Here is an 11,835-nt window from a genome sequence, read left to right as displayed (position 1 = left end):
ATACATTGAGTAGAGCCAATTTTGGTATATTCAGATAGTTTTCAGTCAGACAGAAAGTGCTAAATGTAGTAAGTAAGTGTATTGTTTTACTCTAATGCAGGCAAACATCACTGACAAATCAAAGTATTGACTGTTGTTTAATCAGTCTTTAAAAATTCAGTCGCTGTTTAGTGGTGGGGTTTCTTTTATGAATTTGGTCCTGAAACCATGAAGTCTTTAAGATTTTCCTTTTTAATATATCGCAAACTGTTTTGCATTTGCAACAATTAAAAATAATACTTTTATCTGCAAGCTTAGACCAATTGCTCTCTTTTTATGAGTGATTAAAATATGTCGATTTAAAAAGACAGTAATCTTGACCCTATTAAAAACCTTAGGACTGTGGTAGCAGTGCATTATGCATCCTTCTCTTTCAGTGGCTGAATCAGATCAGAAGCCATCTCTTGTGTAGCGGCATAGTTATGTATTATATTAACATCTTATGCAGACTGAGAGAAAGGGTTTGTACACCTTCCAGAAAAACAAGAAAAGTCATTATTACGATGAGATTTTTGTTGCCTATTTTTCTCTGCCTTCCAAGGTGAGCTTTTTCCTAGTGTACTAAACTATAACTTCACACAAGTTTATTGACAGAATACATAAAACATTTTCATTTCTTATGTATACCCAACTTATGTAGAGCCGTTTAGGTGCTAACAGATTGACATAAATGTATGTTAAGGTGATGCAGGAAGGGAGAACTTGGATCCAAAAGCAGACTTGTGAGACAAGACAAATAATGGCAAGTTAAACAGCATTTGATTCGTCTGCCAGTTGGCAGCTTTCGGTGGGCAGGATCAGACAAACATAGCTCAGTCAAATCAGCAGGAAAGCAGAACACAGGCAACATGCAATCACATGAGCAGATAACATGCAAGGTAATTAGGATGCCTCAAACACTAAAGCAGCTCAGATGATATGACAAGTCCCTCAGGAAAGAGGCATTGGTATAGTTAGAGGCAACATAATGAGCCAGTGAGGGACAGCTGTGCAGGGAAACAGCAGGTCACAGGGGTAATCAGTTGATGGGAAACAGGTGTGCAGGAGCAGGAAACTTGCCATAGGGGCCTGGTGGGCAGGTGAGGTACAGCCAAACCTGAAAATAACATGTGACATGGACGTAAGGTGCCTTTAGACAATACGACAACAACAATTGTGTAAGTTTATTGCAAGAGCAAGAGTGCGAGATGCCTATGATAAGATCTTGGATACAATCTGTGTCAGACTGTAGGATATCATTATATATATCAACACGTCATCAGCTTGTGTCATCCATCTGCACCATTTTGATGTTTATAAAATACAATAAAGTAACACAATGTTCTTTTTTGTTTTCTCTCCATCGTCTTGGTTTTTGTGTACCATGAATGTATTAAGGAGAATGAGTGGGTTTTCTCCCTAAATTTTATTTTTTTAAAAGAAATGCACTTATGAAATGTCATGTCGGCCAGTGTATTCTGTGTCATTTTGTGTCATACTCTGATTGCTTTGTTTGTAGACATGGGTCGTAACAGCAGTCACATTGTGAGAATTTGGTCTTAAATTTCTGTCACTGTCAGCCTCAGGCTGTCTTTGGTGACCAAAGCTCCACATGGGATCTAGCACCACCATTTTGGATTGATGACCAAAGATTTTGCCATGTTTCTCTCACGATTGTCAACTTTCATATCAGGCAGCCCAGAATCGTACAGTGTAAAGGGGCCTAGAAAAGGTAGTGTGTGCTGGTGTTGCCATGACTCTTTGACAAATTTTAACCTTAACTAAATGGCTGGTTGCATGCTAAGTATGATGCTGTCACACACTTATTTAATCAAGATGGAACAAAGCAGTACTGGACTGGAAGATACTATATTGATAAATCATTAGGTAATGATTAGTTCGTAATTACCTGTGATTCAAGATACAGGCCATTTTCTTCATGATTTGCTCCTGATTAACTGAATGAAAAAAAAAACTGGTAATGACTCATTAATTACTCAACATAAATTACTTTTGTAGTGTCCCCTCATGTAAAGTGAGACATCAGACTGAGTAGTTACTAAGTAGTCCTTCATTACTTTGTGACTATCTTACCATAACTTACCCTTTTGTGCCTGAATCAAAGTGGAACATCATACATTCAGAGTTCATCAGAAACAAAGTGGTCAATATGTTGATTCACATATTTATGAACTAAATGGCTATCTATTGATTCATCAATATAGTATCTTCCAGTATATTTTCTAGTTACTCATCATTATCTACTAAATTCTGAGTTAAGCTTGCACCCTCATTATTATCATCAAACTTACAGCATGGTCAAAAATGTTCAAGAAGACACTGACTTTGAAGTGAGAAAACTCTAAACTTACGATGTCTCTTCAGACACTGAAACCACAGAGGGAGATAAACAGAAAGTATCCCAAATGAGCTCCTCAAATGCCTTATAAATGTGATTTCTGTCTAGAGGGAGGATGAGAAGAATACACAATCCAGCAGTGATTTGAACAGAAGACGGACGTCAACAGCACCGGTACTAAGTGTAAAGTCTTTCATTCCCAATCTTGTGGGGTTACCAGGTTAATACGCTAAGCTTTGTAATTATTCCCTTTTCAATTTGACCAAGGCCCATAGATTTAATTCATTTTGGTTTAGCAATTAAATAAGGAGAACTGGACAGTAAAGACAAAACATTGCTTGCCTCCACAGTACGACCATATTATTGCTGCTCTTTCATCCAATCCAGAAAACTTGTTCTGCAAAAGCTTCAACATTAATTTCAGTCACGCTTCAGCATTAGTTGGTATAAATGCCTCAAGGCATTTTTCTTTGCTAGCGAACAATCCACTCCATTTCACTGATGATCATCAAGCTTTACAGAAAAGTAAATAAAACTACAGGGGAAAACTGCTTGTCATGTGTGACAACGGTCAATAGCTTTATTTCCAAAGCCCGGATTCATTTGTTTTTGTTTTGTCCGTTTCCTCAATTATGTTCACGTCTCAAAGTGAATTATGTGCCCTGGTTTCTTCCCATCTTCCAAAAGCATGAAAATCATTTTAATTGGATATTTCATAAACAGGCTATCTGTGTTGGTCCTTTGATTAACATGCCCAAGTTGTTTCAATGCTTTGATATATTTTAGTTTTGTGTAAGATACAAATTAAACAGTTGTGTGTCCTCATTCTTGCTTACATCAGATTAGTCTGTTTGGAGAGAGGTATAACAGTAACTGTGTACAAATTGTCTGACTAGATTGAGATCCAGATTATGGCTGTATGGCTGGTTGTTTTACAAAGATACCTTACATATCTTAAACCAAAGTTCACTCCTTAACAAAAGAGCTTTCCACTATCTGCTATTATGTGATATAATCACACCTGCACTTAGCCTCCGGGTACCATCTTACTATCCCTTGGCTTGTTGCTGAGCTAAGACAAAAAGTCTCTGTTTCTACTGTGGTTTTGTGGCCTGCTAGGCCTGCAGAGAAAGAAAGAAAGAAATATAACGCTGAGCTCAGCTTCTTCTAGCTGGTAGCCAACTGTTAATGGCTAATTATTCAACTAACTTGCACAGGCCAAATCACAAAGACATACATTTCTCTCTGACAATTAAGTGCAAAGGGCTGCTGTGCTGTGCTGGCCCCCATAATGACAGTATATCAAAAGTCAATGATTTGTGTTGGGTATGAGCACTTCAGGTTATTGAAGGTTATGTGCTGCAGTATTTGCCCTCTGAAATTAGGCATTCACAAAGATGATGTACAAACCACTCAAGAGCAAAACCAGTGATAGCAGTACCTCTCTCAGCTGTGAGATGTATATTGCAAAATTTGTGTCACTGGACATTTTGCACTATTCTGTAGTGCTGTTCTGCAAAGTAGTTGACTAAATCAATCAAGTTTTTATTCTTTTTAATCTTCTTATGGTCATCCTGGGGTTACTGTTCTAATGAAAAATTTAGAAAAAAAAAAAGACAAATAGCCATTGGCAGTCAGGCTGGTCTGATGTTTTCAGAATACAGACTTTGAGTGTCCACACAGAGTGACCACTGTGCTGTAACTAGGAGTTTGCATCAGCAAAAGGCAATTATGGTGCTGACCCTGAATTTTACAGTTATTAATAATATAATAATAATTAATAAGTGATTAATTACTTTTCCTAGTGCTCAAATATTAATGATTAAACTATTGCAGGGGCTCAAATACTTATTCAAGTTTGATGAAACTTTGTATTTTCATAATGTATGACAACACATACTGAGTTTGGGGTTACTTTCATAGTATTTCTATGGCATACAGCTTTTTATCCCAGACGACTGTATAGTAATGATGCAGCCAATACACTGTGACACCTGCTGCTATTGTAGCAGTACAGCCAATAGTGCACTAATGGTACATGGAAAATGCAGAGTTGTCAAAGGGGCCAAGAGTTGTCAGAGCAGCACCAACCACATCACTTCCACAGCTCTGTGCTATTATGTGCACAACAATCAGACTAGCATACTCCCAAGTGTGCAACAAATGGCCCATTAAAAATGTTTTTAAAAAATCTAATCATCTGAAGATAAGTGGGGGTGGAGTGTAAGGGAAGGGCATACAAAATATCTGCTAATTAAAAATAGGCAATTAATTTCAACAAAGAAAGCATCAACTCTGAAAAGTTCAGTGATAGCTGAATGTTGGCATGGCCACGTATGTCTCTGCATGCTTGAATGCAAATCAATGTCTGAATGATGCTAAAAATAGCCACAGAGGCACATCCTAGTCTCTGTAACCAGAGAGAATTGGATTAGATAGAATTAGATATTACTCTCTCTCTATCTTGATTTTGAATTTCATTATCTGCCTGTGATGCACAAAATCTATGTACTCCGAGATTTTCATCGTGGAGACATTTTTCACTTACAGTAGCTTGGTTGTAACTGTTCATCAGTACATACTGTAGGTTTGATGATATGAAATTAGTTCATACTAGTGTAGTGCCCGTTCAAATTGGCCTGTTCAGAATACGCTGATTACTTCTCGAGAACCGCATATATATGTATCAATTGACAAATGTATCAATTAAAATGATAAAGAATTAATAAATTAAATGGTTTAAATCCAGACAGAAACTTCACCACTGACACTAAACTGAGGTTGAACCATAGAAGCAGTTTATTGGTTGATTCTGCTGCCAATCAAATGTGTCTGCCCCCTATTGGCTAGTTATACTGCCTCTGCCTCTGCTTTTTCCTCCTGTGTAGGCTCGTTCTTTTCTCTCAGGCAGTTTAATTGAGTGGGGCAGAAGACTGTGAAGACCACTGTGATGTGATGGTGTTCATATCAAACAGCCCCCTGCACTCAGACACGGAGCTAAGCGGCTCACTCCAAATTTCACCGAATTCAACATTGCATGTCCTTGAGTCCCCAGCAATACGCCCACCGAGTGTCAAGTCGATCGGATGAACAGTTCTCGAGATATGCAAAGGACAACCATACAGACAGACAGACAGACAGAGATTCCTTGCTTTTTAGTTCAAAACGTGCCTGAGACATCCTGCAAGTCTTGAATGTACATGCCAAGTAAACAATTCAATTGTAGAGCTTAAGTCTCTTAAACGTTTTCAGGCCATTAACACTAAGGCCCTGTTTACACCTGGTATTAACATGCGTCTCAGGTGGTCCAATCACAAGTGGACAGCTTTAAGTACGTCTGTTTACACCTGGTATTAACATGCATCTCTACATGCATCCTGAATGACCACTTGTGATCAGATCTCACTTCCCCGCTCTATATGCAAATAAACACGGGCATTGTTTCCGTTTTCAAAGACCAATTTGTTCATTATTAACCAGCGGGAGGACCAGACCGGGTCCGCTCCGTCCAAAGCTGTGTTCAACTTGTTTGATAACAGGATAAACATTCAGGATATATATAAATATTCCACGTCGGAATAGAGAGAGAGAGAGAGAGAGAGTTATATGCAGTGATCTCCTTGCAGCTGCGTCTCTCCATTCAGAGACACTGTGCGCATTTACGCACAAGACAGAGTGGCATAACTTCATTGATTTTTTAAATCTCTGACACGCCGACAGGATCGGTCAGGATCTAATGTTAACTAATGTTCCGTGTTCTTCTACACATCCAAAAGATCAGCTGTTACCCACACACAGTCCAGGTTCATACTGTTTGGAGTAAAGCAGCTGTCCTCCTGATAAATCCTGAGCTCATTATGTCGAGCAGCGCAGCAAAACTAAAAACTGTCGTTATCAACTTGACAGGACAGATGAAACTATCCAGCTACGTTTAGAGACAGACAAGTGAAAACTTAATGGTATAATTTCTATTCTAATTGTCGATTTGAAGAGGAAAACCGGTTAGGGGAACGGGAAACAGGAAAAAACGAGAGGTCGATTACGTTTTTAATTCACATGAAAAACAAAATAATTTGTTTATCCTGTTATCAAACAAGTTGAACAGCTTTGGATGGAGGGTTGTGTGCCTGGTCTGTCAGAAAATAGAGGATGTTGGTTGAGTAGGCGGTCCTTCAGCGTGGCCCAGGACGCATTGCGTTTACACTACTAAAAGAATGTGGTCACATGCAGCCCAGACCACCTCCGAATGTGGTCTGAGTGATCGGATCTCGACCCGTCACAAATGTGTCTTGGGTGCGTTTACACCTGTATTTAGAGCTGTCCACTTGTGATCGGATCACCCGAGACGGATGTTAATACCAGGTGTAAACAGGGCCTATGGATGTAATCCCACCTTTGACCACAGTGTGGGTTACAATGGCAGAGTGGCACTGTCTGTATTTCCACTCATTGACTCCACGGGCAGAGGAAGAAGCAAATCAACGTTGTTTATGAAGTATTTTTATATATTTCTAAAGAACCGCTCATCCAAACAACTTCACACTCGACACTGCACTTCCTTGAGTCCTCAGCAATACAGCCAGGTATGAAGTAGCTCAGAAAAACAGTTGTCGGGATATGTGAAGGACAAACATACATACATACATATAGAGATTCCTTCCTTTATTAGAGAGATGCTGTGAAGCAAGATTATGGTTTAGCTGTATTCTCTTCCACAGCACTGATTTGTCTTACTTTATGTGCAGACAGTACTTTCTGAAAATAAGGGCAAACTTCTCAAGAACCCCAATACAGTGGCGAGAGGTAGGAGCCTCCTCCCATAATTATTAACCATCATTACCGCAGTTGTCAAACAATGAGAAGAAAGGTAGCTGACACAGTGTTAAGACTGAAACATATTTTCAATAACCATACACACTGATCGGTAATCAATTTATAAGTCCTGAAAGTGAAAAAAGCAAATGCACCAAACCGTTTTGATAAGGTTGACACGCACTACATCCTCTCTGAAATCATAATGCATCTGCAGCTGAATGAGCACTCTGTGTCCATCCTGTCTGTGTCCAGAAAGGTTTCAAGAACCTGTGGTCAGTCTTTACACAGTGATATCAAAGATAACCAAGACTGGAAGATTAGAAATGAAGCTGTCAAAATCATCTAAGGAACAAGCGAAGTTGTTGGTGCAGCCGCCCTGCGAACTTACTGGAAAGACTGTGTGTGTGTGTGTGTGTGTGTGTGTGTTTTTCCTGCACAGGAGGAAAAAGTTATATTACTTAGGGACTGCAGAAGACTCATCTGCCTGTCCATTATCTCCACCTGTGTGATTGGCAGACTGCAAGCTGCTCAGGGAATGAGATGTGTTGCTCTGCTAGACTGTGTGTTGCCCCAGGAGGGAGCCTCCCAGAGAGAGGTTAACACCTGCTAAACCTGCTGAGGCTCATGGAAGGATGCTCCTATAAAAAGGATTTAGGTGGGAGAGAGAAATATAAACAGAGAAACACGCATGTACGCACACACACACACATTCTTCAGCTCCAGCTCCACTGATCTATTGTATTGGGCAAAGAAAAAATGAAATGGCACATGTACAGGATGTATGAAACCTATCTGACCTATCTGTGTATGTGTTTTATGCCATCAGATGTCAGTTTTACGTATTTAAGGTAAGGACTTACTACCTTAAGCATGAGAAGCAAATGCCCAAGCAGTAAGCCTCAGAATCCAGAAGTAAGCCTACAATAGACACTAGGCAACTTGCCTATATATATATCACTATTATGTACGATGAGTTTTCATGTGACACTTGTTGATTGTAAAGAATATAAATGTCATAATTATACCAAAAGTGCAAATTATTTTGCCTTTATATTAGCACTGTATGTGACACACACTTTAACAAATTGTTATATTTATTGTACTTTTACACAGCCCCAGAGCTTGGAAATAGAATTCCTTCACTTGTAGACAATAAATGGAATTTACATTTGAAAGGGATGGGACCATTATTGCAATGCTTAGTTGCTCCCTGTTTCATTTAGCAACGAGGCACTGGGGAATGTAGCGGCTTTGCTAATCATTATTGCAATTTGAATCACTCTGAAAACACAAAATTGCTAGTACTCACACAGTCTCTAGCAGATACCCAGATGCTCCATATTTGGTCATGGAACATTATAGCAATTAGAAAGAAAATAGCTTGCATGAACACAAGGAAACAATGGAGCTGACATTACCAGATTCTATTTGTCACAGTTTGATGAAACAATCAAGGATTTTTATTTAAAATGACATGAGATTACAAAATTAAATACCTACAGTAAGCACAAAACACTTTAAGCAAATGCAGGTGTTGCATTTAGTGAGAGTTACACCTTGTTAACAGGGAGCATGGACACTTGTGCGCCAAACATAATAATGTTGAAATGTTTTGTGTGTTGCAGCCTTCAATTGATTATCTATGAGTGATATCTATATCCTGAGAGCGGTTACCAGTGTGAACAATGTAGTAACTATCCTCTCTGTTAGTTTGACACATTCCCAGAGCATCAGTGGGTTCATTGCATCTTAGTGAGAGAGCTATGTAAGTACACTCAGGGGAGCAGGGCAGGGCTTAGGTTCACAATTGTGTGTCTGTGTCCGTGTGTGCATATGTCTGCAAGAATTCATCTGTTTGTGTTAATGTGTGTACTTAAATATACTATATAATGCATGTTTCTTCACTCACTTTATATTGAATGTCAGTATGTACCTAGGGACTGTAAGTTATCTCATGTTTGTGACTGTGTTGCCGTGTCAGTAATAATTTATCGGATAGAATCTGTAAGGCTGGATGTGTATATTGCACATGTGTCCCCAGGGTTCAGTATGGTGAGGGATGCACAACATGCTTTACCGCCTGAATGTTCTAGACAGGACAGCGGTGCAATTAGGCAACATACAACTATATGCAGGATATGATAGAGTTATAAATATTTAATTTATGCATTATCATGTAGTAGTGGTAGAAGAAGTAGAATTATATATTTATTTGGTATGTCTCTGTGCTTAATTTGATATCTTTTTTTTATTACAACAAAAAACAAACAGCTTTTGACTGGTACATTCCACCAAATGAAAATGGTTAAGAAAAATAGTGGAGAACTGTGATACACAAAATGAACCAGATGCTTCTTCAATGGCAAATTTTGACATGGCTATTATGTTATAAAATCATACATTTTTCTTTTCAGGCTCCATGTGATTATGTCAGGAAATGAGATGTCAGAGCTACAGTCTTTCCCATCATTCCATCATAAATCTGCTCAGATTCCATGAGATCAAGGTAGATTGAAGACCACTGAAGCACTTTCTGTGTCTCTCAGAGGGCAGAACAACCAACTAGGCTGAACCATTGCACCAAACCACCAACAGCCAATCTCAGAGAGCCGATGAAGATGCCCCCCCCCCCGCCCCCCTGCACAGCCCGTTGCCGTGGTAACAGTGCAGCAAGTACCTCTAGCTCTTATGTCTCTGGTTATGGCTGTCCGTTTCCATTCTTAGGTGGAGGGATTGATCACTATTCTGCTCACCGAGTGTCAAATCAGGGTGGCACTGGTGCAGAACAGCAGGGAATGGCCTGAACTGAGACAACCTACCTGCCTCGTACTTGAGAAACCACATGAGGGGAAAAACCTGATGAAACCACTAATTCCATCAGGGTGGGAATCTCTTCTTTCCACACGAAAATGGGCCATGTGGATACTTGAGGGATACCAGTGCCAACCAGTGCCTTTGTGACTGTTATCACTACAAAATAATACATCATTGTTCCATTTTCAGTGTGAATGCTGAAATACATTAAATAAAATTCTTCAAGCAGAGAACAAACCAGCATGCTTCACTACAGTTGATGAGAAAGCTGACATCCTCTGTAACTAAAACTGTGCATGACTGATTTGGAATTATTGATCACAAATGATAATTTTCTGGGTCCTTCTGTATCTGCTGGTACAGTAGAGATTGCTTAGCAACACAGAAGTAGGCTAAGCTAATAAAGAAATTGTGTGTTTGGGGCATGGCTCTGAAGCACAATGTTATCATATGATAACAGTGTTAGAACTAGATGCAAATAACCATAACAAATGGCACCTACTGTGTCTCTCCTAACAGGAAAATAATAGCTGTTATAATACATTATACCAGCATTACTGAGCCATGCATACTGTAGTAACATTCTGTCAGTTCATTACACGATTTAACAAATATTTCACTTGTTCTCCCAACTTCAGACTGCAAGGTAGTATTCTACATGTATTTCATGACAGCTTTTATATTGTAGTGATGATATTCAGAGGCCTCTTGCTGCTTGTGTTGTTTACACTTGAAAAGGCTTCTTTACAACAGCCACAAAAAATGTATCATAAGATAGAACAATCTGTTGTTTGGAGTTGAGATGCGTGCTCACAGTGTGCTCAGAGGATGCTCTGTGTCTGAATAATTCATTCCACCAATTCTATTGAAACCTTCTGGATCTGAAACCATGGTCTGCAATTCCATTAAGTTCCCCTCATGCTTCATTTGCAACTGCATGCTCTCATTAATATCATAAAATATTTCCACAACATGGAAGATTTAAAAAAAAAGGAATATAAGCCACCACATATTCATAAAGATAGATTAACTTGCATCCTTTGTGCCATAAGTGAAGCATTGACTTCCATCTTTCTATTGACGCTTGATGTATTGTTCCACTTTATTGAATATTGTGGGAAAGATGGAGCACGCTGTAAGAGTATAATAAAACAGCCGGAAGCTTGTTTGCTGATGAGTCTGCATCACCCAGCTGCTTTGTCTTCTTGTCATATGCTTATTCTGCATATGACATAAGCATACACATATACTGTACATATGATTTCCACCTCACATGCTAGCCAACAAATACATAGCTTGAAGCCTTTTTGTTTAAAGGAGAGAAATAAACAGGATTTGAAGAAGCAAGAGTAATATTGCCTGAGATAAGGAATACCCAGGAGGAGTAGGAGAGAGAGAGATAGAGAGAGAGAAAGAGTCTAAACGACGTGAGAAAACATTAGCAGGAACCATTACATGCTCTGGCACTGTTATGGGAGCCATTAGCTTGAATAAACAGGTCATTCCTCCACTGAGCTCTATTCATTGATTTGCAGATAATCTGTCTTTGCTCCTCTTGCTCACACTAAAGTGAGCACATACTGGTCAGAGCTACACTACATGTGCTGCCAAAAATATCTGCTCTGTCACTTGATTTAAGACTTTCAATTCAAATCTTAGAGCAAGAGGATAGCCATTATTGTGTGTTTTCATTCATGCAGGTTATAATCTATCGCAGAAAATCAGCTTTGACAATAAGCATCTCTGATGGTGATGTGAGGAAAAAGCTCCCCTACTGCTGCAACCATCACACCATAACAGCTTTGGTATCCTGTCAGATACAGTGTTGG

This window comes from Thunnus maccoyii, chromosome 1, assembly GCF_910596095.1.
Source record: "Thunnus maccoyii chromosome 1, fThuMac1.1, whole genome shotgun sequence".
Lineage (NCBI taxonomy): Eukaryota > Metazoa > Chordata > Actinopteri > Scombriformes > Scombridae > Thunnus > Thunnus maccoyii.
The sequence above is the reverse complement of the archived record's forward strand: the minus strand, read 5'-3'. Positions refer to the sequence as shown.